We start from the raw sequence: 21,446 nt of genomic DNA on the forward strand, positions 1-21,446 counted from the left end.
TTTCAGATTACGCTGATACTATAGCTCCCTACTTAGCACTCATATACAACTGCTCGCTCACCGATAGATCTGTACCTACAGATTGGAAAATTGCGCAGGTCGCACCAGTGTTCAGGAAGGGTAGTAGGAGTAATCCATTTAACTACAGACCTATATCATTGACGTCGGTTTGCAGTAGGGTTTTGGAGCATATACTGTATTCAAACATTATGAATCACCTCGAAGGGAACGATCTATTGACACGTAATCAGCATGGCTTCAGAAAACATCGCTCTTGTGCAATGCAGCTAGCCCTTTATTCGCACGAAGTAATGGCGGCTATCGACAGGGGATCTCAAGTTGATTCCGTATTTCTAGATTTCCGGAAAGCTTTTGACACCGTTCCTCACAAGCGACTTCTAATCAAGCTGCGGAGCTATGGGGTATCGTCTCAGTTGTGCGAGTGGATTCGTGATTTCCTGTCAGGAAGGTCGCAGTTCGTAGTAATAGACGGCAAATCATCGAGTAAAACGGAAGTGATATCAGGTGTTCCCCAGGGAAGCGTCCTGGGACCTCTACTGTTCCTGATCTATATAAATGACCTGGGTGACAATCTGAGCAGTTCTCTTAGATTATTCGCAGATGATGCTGAAATTTACCGTCTAGTAAGGTCATCTGAAGACCAGTATCAGTTGCAAAGCGATTTAGAAAAGATTGCTGTATGGTGTGTCAGGTGGCAGTTGACGCTAAATAACGAAAAGTGTGAGATGATCCACATGAGTGTGCTCCCTGCCGCCGTTGGATAAGCAGCTGCAGCAGCAAGTCGTATAACCCTAACTTAATTATTTGTTAGATAATTTAATTAATTCTTTGCGTGTTTTTGGGTACTTGCATTGTTTAATTCATATATTTCGGGCGTATTATAGTATTTGAGGGTTGTAGCATCGCGCCTTAGTACCTGAATAGTGCAAATTCGCGTAGTCGTCTGTCTTCTGTTTTTGTTTTGAACAGCCAGTGTCGGTTGGTCACAGTCATTGTGCTCCCTGCCGCCGTTGGATAAGCAGCTGCAGCAGCAAGTCGTATAACCCTAGCTTACTTATTTGTTACATAGTTTAATTAATTTCTTTGCGTGTTTTTGGGTACTTGCATTGTTTAATTCATATATTTCGGGGGTATTATAGTATTTTACAGTTGTAGCATCGCGCTTTAGTGTTTACTTGATAGATTATTATTTAAATTGCGTGTGAGTTTCGTATAGGAGGTGCAATTTCGAGTTTTAGTTACTGTAATCGTAAATTCAGCAGATTGTAGCGCAGTCGTTAGGCATTTGTACAGGTTAGTTGATACATTCTTTGCGTGTTCCGCTTGCGTTATCTAGGCACGGACTCGTGTTTCGGTAACTGTTGTTAAACATCGATTAGAATGGACAGGGACTGCGATTGCTGTGTTCGGATGAGGGCTGACTTGGCATCCCTTCGCTCACAGCTGCAATCTGCGCTGACTTCGGTCGCGCAGCTTGAGGCTGTTGCCAATGAGCACCACTGTGGGGAGCCGGACTCGGGTATCACGGGGATGTCAACCTCGTCCCGTCTGTCCCCAGATCGGTCTGCCGCTGTGGTTGCCCCGGTTGCTGAACGCAGTGGGGCTGAGCCCTCGCCTGTGGTTGATTGGGAGGTCATTCCACGGCGTGGCAGGCAGCGAAAGGCGTCCCCGGAGGCTGATCAGAAAGCCTCCCTGGTGCGTCTGACAAACAGATTTCAGGCACTGTCTGTGGCTGAGCCAGATGCAGCTGCCTGCCCTGTTTCAGAGGATCATTCTCAGCCTTCAAGGTCCGGGCAATCGCAGAGGGTGGGCTTACTGGTAGTTGGGAGCTCCAATGTTAGGCGCGTAATGGGGCCCCTTAGGGATACGGCGGCTAAGGAGGGGAAGAAATCCAGTGTGCACTTCGTGTGCATTCCGGGAGGAGTCATTCCTGATGTGGAAAGGGTCCTTCCTGATGCCATGAAGAGCACAGTGTGCAGCCAGCTGCAGGTGGTGGCACATGTCGACACTAATGACGTGTGTCGCTTTGGATCTGAGGAAATTCTCTCTAGATTCCAGCGGCTATCTGATTTGGTGAAGGCTGCCTGTCTTTCTTACGAGATGAAGGCAGAGCTCACCATCTGCAGCATCGTTGACAGAACCGACTGCGGACCTTTGGCGCAGAGCCGGGTGGAGTGTCTGAATCAGAGGCTCAGACGGTTTTGCGACCGTATTGGCTGCAGATTCCTTGACTTGCGCCATAGGGTGGTGGGGTTCGGGTTCCGCTGAATAGGTCAGGAGTTCACTACACTCAGCTGGTGGCTACACGGGTAGCGGAGGCTGTGTGGCGTGGACTGGGCGGCTTTTTTAGGTTAGAAGGCCTCGGGAAAGTGCGGGATGGGCTGCAATGTCAAAGGGTGCTTGGCAATTACAGGACGTGCTTGGATCAAGGAACAGTCGGAATTATAGTTGTAAATTGTTGTAGTTGCGCTGGAAAAGTCCCTAAGCTTCAAGCGCTAATAGAAAGCACAGAATTTGATATCGTTATAGGTACAGAAAGCTGGCTAAAGCCTGAAATCAGTTCTGCAGAAATTTTTACGAAGTCTCAGACGGTGTTCAGGAAACATAGATTAGGCAGAATTGGTGGTGGAGTTTGTGTGTCTGTCAGTAGTGGTTTATCTTGTAGTGAAGTCGAAGTAGATACTCTGTGCGAATTGGTTGGGTGGAGGTTATACTTAACAGCCGAATTAAGTTAGTAATTGGCTCCTTCTACCGACCCCCACACTCCGATGATACAGTTGCGGAACAGTTCAGAGAAAGTTTGAGTCTCGTAACAAATAAATACCCCACTCATACGGTTATATTTGGTGGGGACTTCAACCTACCCTCGGTATGTTGGCAAAAATACTTGTTCAAAACCGGTGGTAGGCAGAAAACATCTTCCGAGATTGTCCTAAATACTTTCTCCGAAAATTATTTCGAGCAGTTAGTCCACGAACCCACACGAATTGTAAATGGTTGCGAAAACACATTTGACCTCTTAGCGACAAACAATCCAGAGCTGATAGAGAGCATCATGACTGATACAGGGATTAGTGATCACAAGGTCGTTGTAGCTAGGTTCAATACACTTTCTTCCAAATCCATCAGAAACAAACGCAAAATAATTTTATTTAAAAAAGCGGATAAAGTGTCACTAAAAGCCTTCCTAAAAGACAATTTCAAATCCTTCCGAACTGACTATGCAAATGTAGACGAGATGTGGCTCAAATTCAAAGATATAGTAGCAACAGCAATTGAGAGATTCATACCTCATAAATTGGTAAGAGATGGAACGGATCCCCCGTGGTACACAAAAAAGGTCCGGATGCTGTTGCAGAAGCAACGGAAAAAGCATGCAAAGTTCAGAAGAACGCGAAATCCCGAAGATGGGCTAAAATTTACAGACGCGCGAAATTTGGCACGTACTTCGATGCGAGATGCCTTTAATAGGATCCACAACGAAACATTGTCTCAAAATTTGGTAGAAAATCCGAAGAAATTCTGGTCGTATGTAAAGTACACAAGTGGCAAGACGCAGTCAATACCTTCGCTGTGCAGTGCCGATGGTACTGTTACCGACAACTGTGCCGCTAAAGCGGAGTTATTGAACGCCGGTTTCCGAAATTCCTTCACCAGGGAAGACGAATGAAATATTCCAGAATTTGAAACACGAACATCTGCTAGCATGAGTTTCTTAGAAGTAGATACCTTAGGGGTTGCAAATCAACTCAAATCGCTTGATACGGGCAAGTCTTCAGGTCCAGATTGTATACCGATTAGGTTCCTTTCAGATTACGCTGATACTATATCTCTCTACTTAGCACTCATATACAACCGCTCGCTCACCGATAGATCTGTACCTACAGATTGGAAAATTGCGCAGGTCGCACCAGTGTTCAGGAAGGGTAGTAGGAGTAATCCATTTAACTACAGACCTATATCATTGACGTCGGTTTGCAGTAGGGTTTTGGAGCATATACTGTATTCAAACATTATGAATCACCTCGAAGGGAACGATCTATTGACACGTAATCAGCATGGCTTCAGAAAACATCGCTCTTGTGCAATGCAGCTAGCTCTTTATTCGCACGAAGTAATGGCCGCTATCGACAGGGGATCTCAAGTTGATTCCGTATTTCTAGATTTCCGGAAAGCTTTAGACACCGTTCCTCACAAGCGACTTCTAATCAAGCTGCGGAGCTATGGGGTATCGTCTCAGTTGTGCGAGTGGATTCGTGATTTCCTGTCAGGAAGGTCGCAGTTCGTAGTAATAGACGGCAAATCATCGAGTAAAACGGAAGTGATATCAGGTGTTCCCCAGGGAAGCGTCCTGGGACCTCTGCTGTTCCTGATCTATATAAATGACCTGGGTGACAATCTGAGCAGTTCTCTTAGATTATTCGCAGATGATGCTGAAATTTACCGTCTAGTAAGGTCATCTGAAGACCAGTATCAGTTGCAAAGCGATTTAGAAAAGATTGCTGTATGGTGTGTCAGGTGGCAGTTGACGCTAAATAACGAAAAGTGTGAGATGATCCACATGAGTGTGCTCCCTGCCGCCGTTGGATAAGCAGCTGCAGCAGCAAGTCGTATAACCCTAACTTAATTATTTGTTAGATAATTTAATTAATTCTTTGCGTGTTTTTGGGTACTTGCATTGTTTAATTCATATATTTCGGGCGTGTTATAGTATTTGAGGGTTGTAGCATCGCGCCTTAGTACCTGAATAGTGCAAATTCGCGTAGTCGTCTGTCTTCTGTTTTTGTTTTGAACAGCCAGTGTCGGTTGGTCACAGTCATTGTGCTCCCTGCCGCCGTTGGATAAGCAGCTGCAGCAGCAAGTCGTATAACCCTAGCTTACTTATTTGTTAGATAGTTTAATTAATTTCTTTGCGTGTTTTTGGGTACTTGCATTGTTTAATTCATATATTTCGGGGGTATTATAGTATTTTACAGTTGTAGCATCGCGCTTTAGTGTTTACTTGGTAGATTATTATTTAAATTGCGTGTGAGTTTCGTATAGGAGGTGCAATTTTGAGTTTTAGTTACTGTAATCGTAAATTCAGCAGATTGTAGCGCAGTCGTTAGGCATTTGTACAGGTTAGTTGATACATTCTTTGCGTGTTCCGCTTGCGTTATCTAGGCACGGACTCGTGTTTCGGTAACTGTTGTTAAACATCGATTAGAATGGACAGGGACTGCGATTGCTGTGTTCGGATGAGGGCTGACTTGGCATCCCTTCGCTCACAGCTGCAATCTGCGCTGACTTCGGTCGCGCAGCTTGAGGCTGTTGCCAATGAGCACCACTGTGGGGAGCCGGACTCGGGTATCACGGGGATGTCAACCTCGTCCCGTCTGTCCCCAGATCGGTCTGCCGCTGTGGTTGCCCCGGTTGCTGAACGCAGTGGGGCTGAGCCCTCGCCTGTGTTTGATTGGGAGGTCGTCCCACGGCGTGGCAAGCAGCGAAAGGCGTCCCCGGAGGCTGATCAGAAAGCCTCCCTGGTGCGTCTGACAAACAGATTTCAGGCACTGTCTGTGGCTGAGCCAGATGCAGCTGCCTGCCCTGTTTCAGAGGATCATTCTCAGCCTTCAAGGTCCGGGCAATCGCAGAGGGTGGGCTTACTGGTAGTTGGGATCTCCAATGTTAGGCGCGTAATGGGGCCCCTTAGGGACACGGCGGCTAAGGAGGGGAAGAAATCCAGTGTGCACTTCGTGTGCATTCCGGGAGGAGTCATTCCTGATGTGGAAAGGGTCCTTCCGGATGCCATGAAGAGCACAGTGTGCAGCCAGCTGCAGGTGGTGGCACATGTCGACACTAATGACGTGTGTCGCTTTGGATCTGAGGAAATTCTCTCTAGATTCCAGCGGCTATCTGATTTGGTGAAGGCTGACTGTCTTTCTTACGAGATGAAGGCAGAGCTCACCATCTGCAGCATCGTTGACAGAACCGACTGCGGACCTTTGGCGCAGAGCCGGGTGGAGTGTCTGAATCAGAGGCTCAGACGGTTTTGCGACCGTATTGGCTGCAGATTCCTTGACTTGCGCCATAGGGTGGTGGGGTTTCGGGTTCCGCTGAATAGGTCAGGAGTTCACTACACTCAGCTGGTGGCTACACGGGTAGCGGAGGCTGTGTGGCGTGGACTGGGCGGCTTTTTTAGGTTAGAAGGCCTCGGGAAAGTGCGGGATGGGCTGCAATGTCAAAGGGTGCTTGGCAATTACAGGACGTGCTTGGATCAAGGAACAGTCGGAATTATAGTTGTAAATTGTTGTAGTTGCGCTGGAAAAGTCCCTGAGCTTCAAGCGCTAATAGAAAGCACAGAAGTTGATATCGTTATAGGTACAGAAAGCTGGCTAAAGCCTGAAATCAGTTCTGCAGAAATTTTTACGAAGTCTCAGACGGTGTTCAGGAAACATAGATTAGGCAGAATTGGTGGTGTAGTTTGTGTGTCTGTCAGTAGTGGTTTATCTCGTAGTGAAGTCGAAGTAGATACTCTGTGCGAATTGGTTGGGTGGAGGTTATACTTAACAGCCGAATTAAGTTAGTAATTGGCTCCTTCTACCGACCCCCACACTCCGATGATACAGTTGCGGAACAGTTCAGAGAAAGTTTGAGTCTCGTAACAAATAAATACCCCACTCATACGGTTATATTTGGTGGGGACTTCAACCTACCCTCGGTATGTTGGCAAAAATACTTGTTCAAAACCGGTGGTAGGCAGAAAACATCTTCCGAGATTGTCCTAAATGCTTTCTCCGAAAATTATTTCGAGCAGTTAGTCCACGAACCCACACGAATTGTAAATGGTTGCGAAAACACACTTGACCTCTTAGCGACAAACAATCCAGAGCTGATAGAGAGCATCATGACTGATACAGGGATTAGTGATCACAAGGTCGTTGTAGCTAGGTTCAATACACTTTCTTCCAAATCCATCAGAAACAAACGCAAAATAATTTTATTTAAAAAAGCGGATAAAGTGTCACTAAAAGCCTTCCTAAAAGACAATTTCAAATCCTTCCGAACTGACTATGCAAATGTAGACGAGATGTGGCTCAAATTCAAAGATATAGTAGCAACAGCAATTGAGAGATTCATACCTCATAAATTGGTAAGAGATGGAACGGATCCCCCGTGGTACACAAAAAAGGTCCGAACGCTGTTGCAGAAGCAACGGAAAAAGCATGCGAAGTTCAGAAGAACGCGAAATCCCGAAGATGGGCTAAAATTTACAGACGCGCGAAATTTGGCACGTACTTCGATGCGAGATGCCTTTAATAGGATCCACAACGAAACATTGTCTCAAAATTTGGTAGAAAATCCGAAGAAATTCTGGTCGTATGTAAAGTACACAAGTGGCAAGACGCAGTCAATACCTTCGCTGTGCAGTGCCGATGGTACTGTTACCGACAACTGTGCCGCTAAAGCGGAGTTATTGAACGCCGGTTTCCGAAATTCCTTCACCAGGGAAGACGAATGAAATATTCCAGAATTTGAAACACGAACATCTGCTAGCATGAGTTTCTTAGAAGTAGATACCTTAGGGGTTGCAAATCAACTCAAATCGCTTGATACGGGCAAGTCTTCAGGTCCAGATTGTATACCGATTAGGTTCCTTTCAGATTACGCTGATACTATAGCTCCCTACTTAGCACTCATATACAACTGCTCGCTCACCGATAGATCTGTACCTACAGATTGGAAAATTGCGCAGGTCGCACCAGTGTTCAAGAAGGGTAGTAGGAGTAATCCATTTAACTACAGACCTATATCATTGACGTCGGTTTGCAGTAGGGTTTTGGAGCATATACTGTATTCAAACATTATGAATCACCTCGAAGGGAACGATCTATTGACACGTAATCAGCATGGCTTCAGAAAACATCGCTCTTGTGCAATGCAGCTAGCCCTTTATTCGCACGAAGTAATGGCCGCTATCCACAGGGATCTCAAGTTGATTCCGTATTTCTAGATTTCCGGAAAGCTTTTGACACCGTTCCTCACAAGTGACTTCTAATCAAGCTGCGGAGCTATGGGGTATCGTCTCAGTTGTGCGAGTGGATTCGTGATTTCCTGTCAGGAAGGTCGCAGTTCGTAGTAATAGACGGCAAATCATCGAGTAAAACGGAAGTGATATCAGGTGTTCCCCAGGGAAGCGTCCTGGGACCTCTGCTGTTCCTGATCTATATAAATGACCTGGGTGACAATCTGAGCAGTTCTCTTAGATTATTCGCAGATGATGCTGAAATTTACCGTCTAGTAAGGTCATCTGAAGACCAGTATCAGTTGCAAAGCGATTTAGAAAAGATTGCTGTATGGTGTGTCAGGTGGCAGTTGACGCTAAATAACGAAAAGTGTGAGATGATCCACATGAGTGTGCTCCCTGCCGCCGTTGGATAAGCAGTTGCAGCAGCAAGTCGTATAACCCTAACTTACTTATTTGTTAGATAATTTAATTAATTCTTTGCGTGTTTTTGGGTACTTGCATTGTTTAATTCATATATTTCGGGCGAATTATAGTATTTGAGGGTTGTAGCATCGCATTGCAATAAGATTTTTAAAAATATAAAACAATTGAAGGAGATACCTAAAAACGAAGATATATCAAATTCCGAACATTCGTTATTCAGTAAAATGGATGTGGTGTCCAATCTGCACCAAAAGACCATTGAATAGAGAATCAACAATCATTTACCTACATTTCAAGATTCAAATATATTATTCCACTGTGAAACTGATGAATATTTGTGATGAGGGTAACAATGAAAACAAGGACTCAGGAAAAGAAAGAATTCTTTCCTAATAACTCCAATTGTCAGAATGCTCCTAGTAGTGCTCCCCATGCAACAAAATCACACTGAAAAGTAGAACAAACATAGCAGGCATTAAACGGAATCTCCCTGTTGAGAGGGAAGAAACATGTACCACAATTTGTGCAGCACATTGACTATTTTTAGTGAACACTGGAAAAACGTATTTAGTGACCATTGCAATAATATTTTTAAAAATATAAAGCAAATGAAGGAGATACCAAAACATGAAGATCTATCAGATTCTGAACACCCGGTGTTCAGTAAGGTGCATGTGGTGTCCAATCTGCAACAAAAACCGATTGAATGCAGAATCTGCTTTCTGGCCATATAACCAGATGAACCTACTGTAAACAAAAAACACATAACCACATTTCACGATTCAAATATAATACCCCACAGTGAATTTGATGAATATATGTGATAAGGGTAAGAATTAAAAGAAGCACCCAGCAAAAGAAAGAAGTCTTTGCTAATAACTCTAATACTCAGGATTGGTGGTTCCCATCCAACAAAATCACACTCGATGGTAGAACAACCATAGCAGTCATGAAACGGAGTCTCCCTGTTGAGAGTTAAGGAATATGTACCACAATTTGGTGGTTCCCATCCAACAAAATCACACTCTTTGGTAGAACAACAATAGCAGTCAGGAAACGAAATCTCCCTGTTGAGGGTGAAGTAACATGTACCACAATTTGTGCAGCACATTGACTATTTTTAGTGAACATTGGGACCATTGGAATAACATTTTTAAAAATATAAAGGAAATGAAAGCGATACCTAAACAAGAAGATTTATCAAATTCCGAACATTCGTTATTCAGTAAAGTGCATGTGGTGTCCAATCTGCACCAAAAGACCATTGAATAGAGAATCTGCTTTCTGGCCAAACAATTAGACGACCCTGCTGTAAACAACAAACATTTACCCACATTTCACGAATCAAATACATTACTCCACTGTGAAATTCACGAATATGTGATAAAGATATCAATCAAAGGAAGCACCTAGCAAAAGAAAACAGTATTTCTAATAACTCCAATCGTCAGAACTCTTGGAGTGGTGATTTCCATCCAACATAATCACACTCGATGTTTGAATAAACATAGCAGTCATGAAAAGCAATCTCCCTGTTGAGAGAGAAGAAACATGTACCACAAATTGTACAGTACATTGATTATATTTAGTGACCATTGCTATAAGATTTTTAAAATTTAAAGCAACTGAAGGAGATACGAAAACAAGAATATTTATCAAATTCCTAACATTTGTTATTCAGTATAATGCAAGTGTTGTCCAATCTGCACTAAAAACCCTTTGAATTGAGAATCTGCTTTCTGGTCATACAACCAGATGACCCTGCTCTAAACAAAAAACATTTATACACATTTAACAATTCTAATAGATTACAACACTGTGAAAAAGATGAATATAAGTTATAAGGGTAAGAATCAAAAGAAGCACCTAGGAAAAGAAAGAGGTCTTTCCTAATAACTCCAATACTCAGGATGCTTGGAGTGGTAGTTGCATCCAACAAAATCACACTCGACGTTTGAATAAACATAGCAGTCATGAAACAGAACCTCCCTGCTGAGAGGGAATAAATATGTCCCACAATTTGTGCAGCACATTGATTATTTTTAGTGACCATTGCAATTAGATTTTTAAAAATATTAAGTAAATGAACTAAATACCTAAAAACGAAGATATCACAAATTCCGAACATTCGTTATTCAGTAAAGTGCATGTGGTGTCCATTCTGCACCAAAAGACCATTGAATAGAGAATCTGCTTTCTGGTCATACAACCAGATGACCCTGCTGCAAACAACAAACATTTACCCACATTTCACTATTCAAATACATTACTCCACAGTGAAATTGACGAATATAAGTTATAAAGGTATCAATCAAAGGAAGCACCTAGCAAAAGAAAACAGTATCTCTAATAACTCCAATTGTCAGAATGCTCGGGATAGTGATTCCCATCCAACAAAATCACACTCAAAAGTAGAACAAACATACCAGGCATTAAACGGAATCTCCCTGTTGAGAGGGAAGAAACATCTACCACAATTTGTGCAGCACATTTATTATTTTTAGTGACCATTACAATAATATTTTTAAAAATATAAGGCAAATGAAGGAGATACCTAAACAAGAAGATTTATCAAATTCCGAACATTCGTTATTCAGTAAAGTGCACGTGGTGTCCAATCTGCACCAAAAGACCATTGAATAGAGAATCTGCTTTCTGGTCATACAACCAGATGACCCTGCTGTAAACAACAAACATTTACCCACATTTCACTATTCAAATACATTACTCCACTGTGAAATTGACGAATATAAGTTATAAAGGTATCAATCAAAGGAAGCACCTAGCAAAAGAAAACAGTATTTCTAATAACTCCAATCGTCAGAACGCTCGGAGTAACGATTTCCATCAAACATAATCACACTTGATGTTTGAATAAACATAGCAGTCATGAAACGGGATCTCCCTGTTGAGAGAGAAGAAACATGTACCACAATTTGTGCAGCACATTGATGCTTTTTAGTGGCCATTGCAATAACATTTTGAAAAATTTAAAGCAATTGAAGGAGACACAAAAACATGAAAATTTATCAAATTTCGAACTTTCGTTATTCAGTAAAGTGCATGTGGTGTCCAATGTGCACATAAACACCATGGAATAGAGAATCTGCTTTCTGATCATACAACCAGATGACCCTGCTGTAAACAACGAACATTTACCCACATTTCACCATTCAAAAAAATTATTCCACTGTGAAAATGTTGAATATATGTAATAAAAGTATCAATCAAAGGTAGCACCTAGCAAAACAATGAAGTCTATCCTAATAAGTCGAATGGTCAGATGCTCGGAGATGGTGGTTCCCAGCCAACAAAATCACACTCGATTGTAGAACAAACGTAGTCATGAAACGAAATCTCCCTATTGAGATGGGAAGAAATATGTACCACAATTTGTGCAGCACATTTATTTCTTTTAGTGACCATTGCAATAATATTTTTAAAATTATAAAGCAAATGAAAGAGATACCTAAACAAGAAGATTTATCAAATTCCGAACATTCGTTATTCAGTAAAGTGCATGTGGTGTAAAATCTGCACCAAAAGACCATTGAATACAGAATCTGCTTTCTGGCCATACAACCAGATGACCCTGCTGTAAACAACAAACATTTAACCACATTTCACGAATCAAATACATTATTCCTCTGTGAAATTGACAAATATAAGTGATAAAGGTATCAATCAAAGGAAGCACCCAGCAAAAGAAAACAGTATTTCTAATACTCAGGATGCTCGGAGTGGCGGTTCCCATCCAACAAAATCACACTCGATGTTTGAATAAACATAGCAGTCGTGAAACGGAATCTCCCTGTTGTGAGAGAAGAAAGATGTACCACAATTTGTGCAGCACATTGTTTATTTTTAGTGACCATTGCAATAAGATTTTTAAAATTTAAATCAATTGAAGGAGATACGAAAACAAGAATATTTATCAAATTAATAACATTTGTTATTCAGTAAAATGCAAGAGGTGTCCAATCTGCACTAAATACCCATTGAATGGGGAATCTGCTTTTTGGTCATACAACCAGATGACCCTGCTCTAAACAAAAAACATTTACACACATTGAACGATTCAGATACATAACTCCACTGCGAAGCAGATGAATATAAGTTATAAGGGTAACAATCAAAAGAAGCACCTAGGAAAAAAAGAGGTCTTTAATAATAACTCCAATACTCAGGATGCTTGGAGTGGTAGTTCCCATCCAACAAAATCACACCCCATTTTTGAACAAACATAGCAGTCACGAAACAGAATCTCCCTATTGAGATGGGAAGAAACATGTACCACAATTTGTGCAGCACATTGATTATTTTTAGTGACCATTGCAATAATATTTTTGAAAATAAAAAGCAAATGAAAGAGATACCTAAACAAGAAGATTTATTAAATTCCGAACATTCGTCATTCAGTAAAGTGCATGTGGTGTCCAATCAGCACCAAAACACTTTTGAATAGAGAATCTGCTTTCTGGCCATACATCCAAATGACCCTGCTGTAAACAACGAACATTTACATACATTTCACCATTCAAATAAATTACTATATTTTGAAATTCTTGAATATATGTAATAAAAGTATCAATCAAAGGTAGCACCTAGCAAAACAATGAAGTCTTTCCTAATAAGTCTAATGGTCAGATGCTTGGAGTGGTGGTTCCCATCCAACAAAATCACACTTGATGGTAGAACAAACATTGTCATGAAACGAAGTCTCCCTATTGAGAGGGAAGAAACATGTACCACAATTTGTGCAGCACATTGATTATTTTTAGTGACCATTGCAATTAGGTTATTAAAAATATAAAGTAAATGAAGGAGATACCTAAAAACGAAGATATATCAAATTCCGAACATTCCTTATTCAGTAAAGTGCATGTGGTGTCAAATATGCACCAAAAGACGAATGAATGGGGAATCTGCTTTCTGGCCATACAACCAGATGACCCTGCTGTAATTAACAAACATTTACCCACATTTCACGATTCAAATTTATTATTCCACTGTGAAATTGATGAATATATGTGATGAGGGTAAGAATCAAAACAAGGACCCAGCAAAAGAAAGAAGTCTTTCCTAATAACTCCAATTGTAAGAATGCTCGGAGTAGTGCTTCCCATCCAACAAAATCACACTCAATAGTAGAACAAACATAGCAGGCACTAAACGGAATCTCCCTGTTGAAAGGGAAGAAACATGTACCACAATTTGTGCAGCACATTGATTATTTTTAGTGACTATTGCAATACGATTTTTAAAAATTTAAAGCAATCGAAGGAGATACGAAAACAAGAATATTTATCAAATTCCTAACATTTATTATTCAGTAAAAGTCAAGTGGTGTCCAATGTGCATTAAAAACCAATTGAATGGAGAATCTGCTTGCTGGTCATACAACCAGATGAAATTGCTCTAAACAAAAAACTTTTACACACATTTAACAATTCAAATACATTACTCCACTGCGAAACAGATGAATATAAGTTATAAGGGTAACAATCAAAAGAAGCACCTAGGAAAAGAAAGAGGTCTTTCCTAATAACTCCAATACTCAGGATGCTTGGATTGGTCGTTCCCATCCAACAAAATCACACTCGATGTTTGAACAAACATAGCAGTCATGAAACAGTATCTCCCTGTTGAGAGGGAAAAAACATGTACCACTGTGAAACTGACAACTATAAGTGATAAAGGTATCAAAGGAAGCACCTAGCAAAAGAAAACAGCATTTCTAATAACTCCAATCCACAGAACGCCCGGAGTGGTGATTTCCATCCAACATAATCACACTCGATGTTTGAATAAACGTAGCAGTCATGAAACGGAATCTCCCTGTTGAGAGAGAAGAAACATGTACCACAAATTGTACAGTACATTGATTATATTTAGTGACCATTGCAATCAGATTTTTAAAAATTTAAATCAATTGAAGGAGACACGAAGACAAGAATACTTATCAAATTCCTAACATTTGTTATTCAGTAAAATGCAAGTGGTGTCCAATCTGCACTAAAAACACATTTAATGGAGAATCTGCTTTCTGGTAATACAACCAGATGACCCTGCTCTAAACAAAAAACATTTACACACATTTAACGATTCAAATACATTACACCACTGCGAAACAGATGAATATAAGTTATAAGGGTAACAATCCAAAGAAGCACCTAGGAAAAGAAAGAGGTCTTTCCTAATAATGCCAATACTCAGGATGCTTAGAGTGGTAGTTCCCATCCAACAAAATCACACTTGATGTTTGAACAAACATAGCAGTCATGAAACAGAATCTGTCTGTTGAGAGGCAAGAAACATGTACCACAATTTGTGCAGCACAATGATTATTTTTAGTGACCATTGCAATAAGATTTTTAAAAATACAAAGCAAATGAAGGAGATCCCTAAAACAAGAAGATTTATCAAATTTCGAACATTCGTTATTCAGTAAAGTGCATGTGGTGTCAAATATGCACCAAAAGACGATTGAATGGGGAATCTGCTTTCTGTCCATACAACCAGATGACCCTGCTGTAAACAACAAACATTTACCCCCATTTCACGAATAAAAAACATTACTCCACTGTGAAATTGACGAATATAAGTGATAAAGGTATCAATCAATGGAAGCACCTAGCAAAAGAAAACAGTATTTATAATAACACCAATCGTCAGAATGCTCGGAGCCGTGATTTCCATCCAACATAATCACACTCGATGTTTGAATAAACATAGCAGTCATGAAACAGAATCTCCCTGTTGAGAGAGATGAACCATGTACCACAATTTGTGCAGCACATTGATTATTTTTAGTGACCATTGCAATACGATTTTTAAAAAATTAAAGCAATCGAAGGAGATACGAAAACAAGAAAATTTATCAAATTCCTAACACTTGTTATTCAGTAAAAGTCAAGTGGTGTCCAATCTGCACTAAAAACACATTGAATGGAGAATCTGCTTTCTGGTAATACAACCAGATGACCCCGCTCTAAACAAAAAACATTTACACACATTTAACAATTGAAATATATTATTCCACTGTGAAATTGATGAATATATGTGATGAGGGTAACACTCAAAACAAAAACTCAGCCTAAGAAAGAAGTCTTTCCTAATAACTCCAATAGTCAGAATGCTCGGAGTAGTGCTTCCCATCCAACAAAATCACACTCAAAAGTAGAACAAACATAGCAGGCATTAAACGGAATCTCCCTGTTCAGAGGGAAGAAATATGTTCCACAAATTGTGCAGCACATTTATTATTTTTAGTGACAATTGCAATAATATTTTAAAAAATATAAAGCAAATGAAAGAGATACCTAAACAAGAAGATTTATCAAATTCCGAACATTCGTTATTCAGTAAACTGCATGTGGTGTCCAATCTGCACCAAAGGCCATTGAAGAGAGGATCTGCTTTCTGGCCATACAACCCGATGATCCTGCTGTAAACAACAAACATTTACCCACATTTCACGAATCAAATACATAACTCCACTGTGAAATTGACGAATACAAGTGATAAAGGTATCAATCAAAGGAAGCACCTAGCAAAAGAAAACAGTATTTCTAATACTCAGGATGCTCGGAGTGGCGGTTCCCATCCAACAAAATCACACTCGATGTTTGAATAAACATAGCAGTCATGAAACGGAATCTCCCTGTTGAGAGAGAAGAAACATGTACCACAATTTGTGCAGCACATTGATTATTTTTAGTGATTATTGCAATCAGATCGTTAAAAATTTAAATCAATTGAAGAAGACACGAAGACAAGAATATTTATCAAATTCCTAACTTTTGTTATTCAGTAAAATGCAAGTGGTGTCCAATCTGCACTAAAAACACATTGAATGGAGAATCTGCTTTCTGGTAATACAACCAGATGACCCTGCTCTAAACAAAAAACATTTACACACATTTAATGATTCAAATACATTACTCCACTGCGAAACAGATGAATATAAGTTATAAGGATAACAATCAAAAGAAGCACCTAGGAAAAGAAAGAGGTCTTTCCTATAAACTCCAATACTCAGGATGCTTTGAGTGGTAGTTCCCATCCAACAAAATCACACTCGATGTTTGAACAAACATAGCAGTCATGAAACAGAATCTCCCTGTTGAGAGGCAAGAAACATGTACCACAATTTTTTGCATGTGGTGTCAAATATGTACCAAAAGACGAGTGAATGGGGAATCTGCTTTTTGGCCATACAACCAGATGACCCTGCTGTAATCAACAAACATTTACCCACATTTCACGAATCAAATAGATTACTCCACTGTGAAATTGACGAATATAAGTTATAAAGTTATCAATCAAAGGAAGCACCTAGCAAAAGAAAACAGTATTTCTAATAACTCCAATTCTCAGGATGCTTGGAGTGGTAGTTCCCATCCAACAAAATCACACTCGATGTTTGAATAAACATAGCAGTAATGAAACGCAATCTCCCTGTTGAGAGAGAAGAAAACTGTACCACAATTTCTGCAGCACATTGATTATTTTTAGTGACCATTGCAATAAGATTTTTAAAAATACAAAGCAAATGACGGAGATACCAAAACAAGACGATTTATCAAATTCCGAACATTCGTTATTCAGTAAAGTGCATGTGGAGTCCAATCTGCACCAAAAAAATTTTGAATAGAGAATCTGCTTTCTGGCCATGCAACCAGATGACCCTGCTAAAACAACGAACATTTACCCACATTCACCATTCAAATAAATTACTCCATTGTGAAATTCTTGAACATATGTAATAAAAGTTTAAATCAAAGGAATCACCTTGCAAAACAATGAAGTCTTTCCTAATAAGTCGAATGGTCAGATGCTCGGAGTGGTGGTTCCCATCCAACAAAATCACACTCGATGGTAGAACAAACATAGCCATGAAACGAAATCTCCCTATTGAGAGGGAAGAAACATGTACCCCAATTTGTGCAGCACATTTATTATTTTTAGTGACCATAGCAATTAGATTATTATAAATATAAAGTACATGAAGGAGATACCTAAAAACGAAGATATATCAAATTCCGAACATTCCTTATTCAGTAAAGTGCATTTGGTGTCAAATATGCACCAAAAGACCATTGAATGTGGAATCTGTTTTCTGGCCATACAACCAGATGACCCTGCTGTAATCAACAAACATTTACCCACATTTCACGATTCAAATATATTATTCCACTGTGAAATTGATGAATATATGTGATGAGGGTAACAATAAAAACAAGGACTCAGCAAAAGAAAGAAGTCTTTCCTAATAACTCCAATTCTCAGAATGCTCGGAGTAGTGATACCCATCCAACAAAATCACACTCAAAAGTAGAACAAACATAGCAGACATTAAACAGAATCCCCCTGTTGAGAGGGAAGAAACATGTACCACAATTTGAGCAGCACATTTATTAATTTTAGTGACCATTGCAATAATATTTTAAAAAATATAAAGCAAATGAAGGAGATACCTAAACAAGAAGATTTATCAAATTCCGAACATTCGTTATTCAGTAAAGTGCATGTGGTGTCCAATCTGCAACAAAAACCCATTGAATGGAGAATCTGCTTTCTGGCCATACAACCAGATAACCCTGCTGTAAACAATGAACACTTACAAACATTTCACCATTCAAAAAAATTATTCCACTGTGAAAATGTTGAATATATGTAATAAAAGTATCAATCAAAGGTAGCACCTAGCAAAACAATGAAGTCTTTCCTAATAAGTCGAATGATCAGATGCTCGGAGTGGTGGTTCCCATCCATCAAAATCACTCTCGATGGTAGAACAAACGTAGTCATGAAACGAAATCTCCGTATTGAGAGGGAAGAAACATGTACCACAATTTGTGCAGCTCTTGATAATTTTTAGTGACCATTGAAATTAGATTTTTGAAAATATAAAGTAAATGAAGGAGATACCTAAAAACAAAAATATATCAAATTACGAACATTCGTTATTCAGTAAAGAGCATGTGGTGTCAAATATGCACCAAAAGACGATTGAATGGGGATTCTGCTTTCTGGCCATACAACCAGATGACCCTCCTGCAAACAAAAAACATTTACACACATTTAACAATTCAAATACATTACTCCACTGTGAAATTGACGAATATAAGTGATAAAGGTGTCAATCAAAGGAAGCACCTAGCAAAAGAAAACAGTATTTCTAATAACTCCAATCGTCAGAACGCTCGGAGTGGTGACTTCCATCCAACATAATCACACTCGATGTTTGAATAAACATAGCAGTCATGAAACGGAATCTCCCTGTTGAGAGAGATGAACCATGTACCACAATTCGTGCAGCACATTGATTATGTTTAGTGACCATTGCAATAAGATTTTTAAAAATTTAAAGCAATTAAAGGAGATACGAAAACAAGAATATTTATCAAATTATTAACATTTGTTATTCAGTAATGTGCGTGTGGTGTCAAATATGCACCAAAAGACGACTGAATGGGGAATCTGCTTTCTGGTCATACAACCAGATGACCCTGCTCTAAACAAAAAACATTTACACACATTTAACAATTCAAATACATTACTCGTCTGCAAAACAGATGAATATAAGTTATGAGGATAACAATCAAAAGAAGCACCTAGGAAAGAAAGAGGTCTTTCCTAATAAGTCCAATACTCAGGATGCTTGGAGTGGTAGTTCCCATCCAACAAAATCACACTCGATGTTTGAACAAACATAGCAGTCATGAAAAAGCGTCTCCCTGTTGAGAGGGAAGAAAGATGTACCACAATTTGTGCATGTGGTGTCAAACATGCACCAAAACACCATTGAATGGGGAATCTGCTTTCTGGCAATACAACCACATGACCCTGCTGTTAACAACAAACATTTACCCACATTTCACGAATCAAATACATAGCTCCACTGTGAAATTGACGAATATAAGTGATAAGGTTTCAATCAAAGAAAGCACCCAGCATAAGAAAACAGTATTTCTAATACTCAGGATGCTCGGTGTGGCAGTGCCCATCCAACAAAATCACACTCGATGTTTGAATAAACATAGCAGTCGTGATACGGAATCTCCCTGTTGAGAGAGAAGAATCATGTACCACAATTTGTGCAGCACATTGATTATTTTTAGTGCCCATCGCAATTAGATTAATAAAAATACAAAGTAAATGAAGGAGATACCTAAAAACGAAGATATATCAAATTCCGAACATTCCTTATTCAGTAAAGTGCATGTGGTGTCAAATATGCAGCAAAAGACAATTGAATGGGGAATATGCTTTCTGGCCATACAACCACATGACCCTGCTGTAAACAACAAACATTTACCCACATTTCACGAATCAAATACATAGCTCCACTGCGAAATTGACGAATATAAGTGACAAAGTATCAATCAAAGGAAGCACCCAGCAAAAGGAAACAGTATTTCTAATACTCAGGATGCTCGGAGTGGCGATGCCTATCCAACAAAATCACACTCGATGTTTGAATAAACATAGCAGTCGTGAAATGGAATCTCCCTGTTGAGAGAGAAGAAACATGTACCTTAATTTGTGCAGCACATTGATTATATTTAGTGACCATTGCAATAAGTTTTTTAAAAATAAAAAGGAAATGAAGGAGATCCCTAAACGAGAAGATTTATCAAATTTCGAACATTCATTATTCAGTAAATTGCATGTGGTGTAGAATCTGCACGAAAACACAATTGAATAGAGAATCTGCTTTCTAGCCATACAACCAGATGACCCTGCTGTAAACAACGAACATTTACAAACATTTCACGATTCAAAAAAATTATCCCACTGTGAAAATGTTGAATATATGTAATAAAAGTATCAATCAAAGGTAGCACCTAGCAAAACAATGAAGTCTTTCCTAATAAGTCGAATGGTCAGATGCTTGGAGTGGTGGTTCCCATCAAACAAAATCACACTCGATGGTAGAACAAACGTAGTCATGAAAAGAAATCTCACTATTGAGAGGGAAGAAACATGTACCACAATTTGTGCAGCACATTGATAATTTTTGGTGACCATTGCAATTAGATTTTTAAAAATATAAAGTAAATGAAGGAAATACCTAATAACAAAAATATATCAAAATCGAAACATTCATTATTCAGTAAAGTGCATGTGGTGTCAAATATGCACAAAAAGACGATTGAATGGGGAATCTGATTTCTGGCCATACAACCAGATGTCCCTGCTGTAAACAACAAACATTTACCCACATTTCACGAATCAAATACATTACTCCACTGTGAAATTGACAAATATAAGTGATGAAGGTATCAAAGGAAGCACCTAGCAAAAGAAAACAGTATTTCTAATAACTCCAATCCTCAGAACGCTCGGAGTGGTGATTTCCATCCAACATAATCACACTCGATGTTTGAATAAACATAGCAGTCATGAAACAGAATCTCCCAGTTGAGAGATATGAACCATGTACCACAATTTGTGCAGCACATTGATTATTTTTAGTGACCATAGCAATAAGATTTTTAAAAATTTAAAGCAATTGAAGGAGATACGAAAACAAGAATATTTATCAAATTCCAAACATTTGTTATTCAGTAAATTGCAAGTGGTGTCCAATCTGCACTAACAACCCATTGAATGGAGAATCTGCTTTCTGGCCATACAATCAGATGACCCTGCTGTAAACAACAAACATTGACACACATTTCACCATTGAAAAAAATTATCCCACTGTGAAAATGTTGAATATATGTAATAAAAGTATCAATCAAAGGTAGCACCTAGCAAAAGAAAACAGTATTTCTAATAAATCCAATCGTCAGAACGCTCGGAGTGGTGATTTCCATCCAACATAATCACACTCGATGTTCGAATAAACATAGCAGTCATGAAACGGAATCTGCCTGTTGAGAGAGAAGAAACATGTACCACAATTTGTGCAGCACATTGATTATTTTTAGTGACCATTGCAATAAGATTTTTAAAAATGCAAAGCAAATCAAGGAGATACCTAAAC

Source organism: Schistocerca gregaria, unplaced genomic scaffold (genome assembly GCF_023897955.1).
Source record: "Schistocerca gregaria isolate iqSchGreg1 unplaced genomic scaffold, iqSchGreg1.2 ptg000418l, whole genome shotgun sequence".
NCBI classification, from domain to species: domain Eukaryota; kingdom Metazoa; phylum Arthropoda; class Insecta; order Orthoptera; family Acrididae; genus Schistocerca; species Schistocerca gregaria.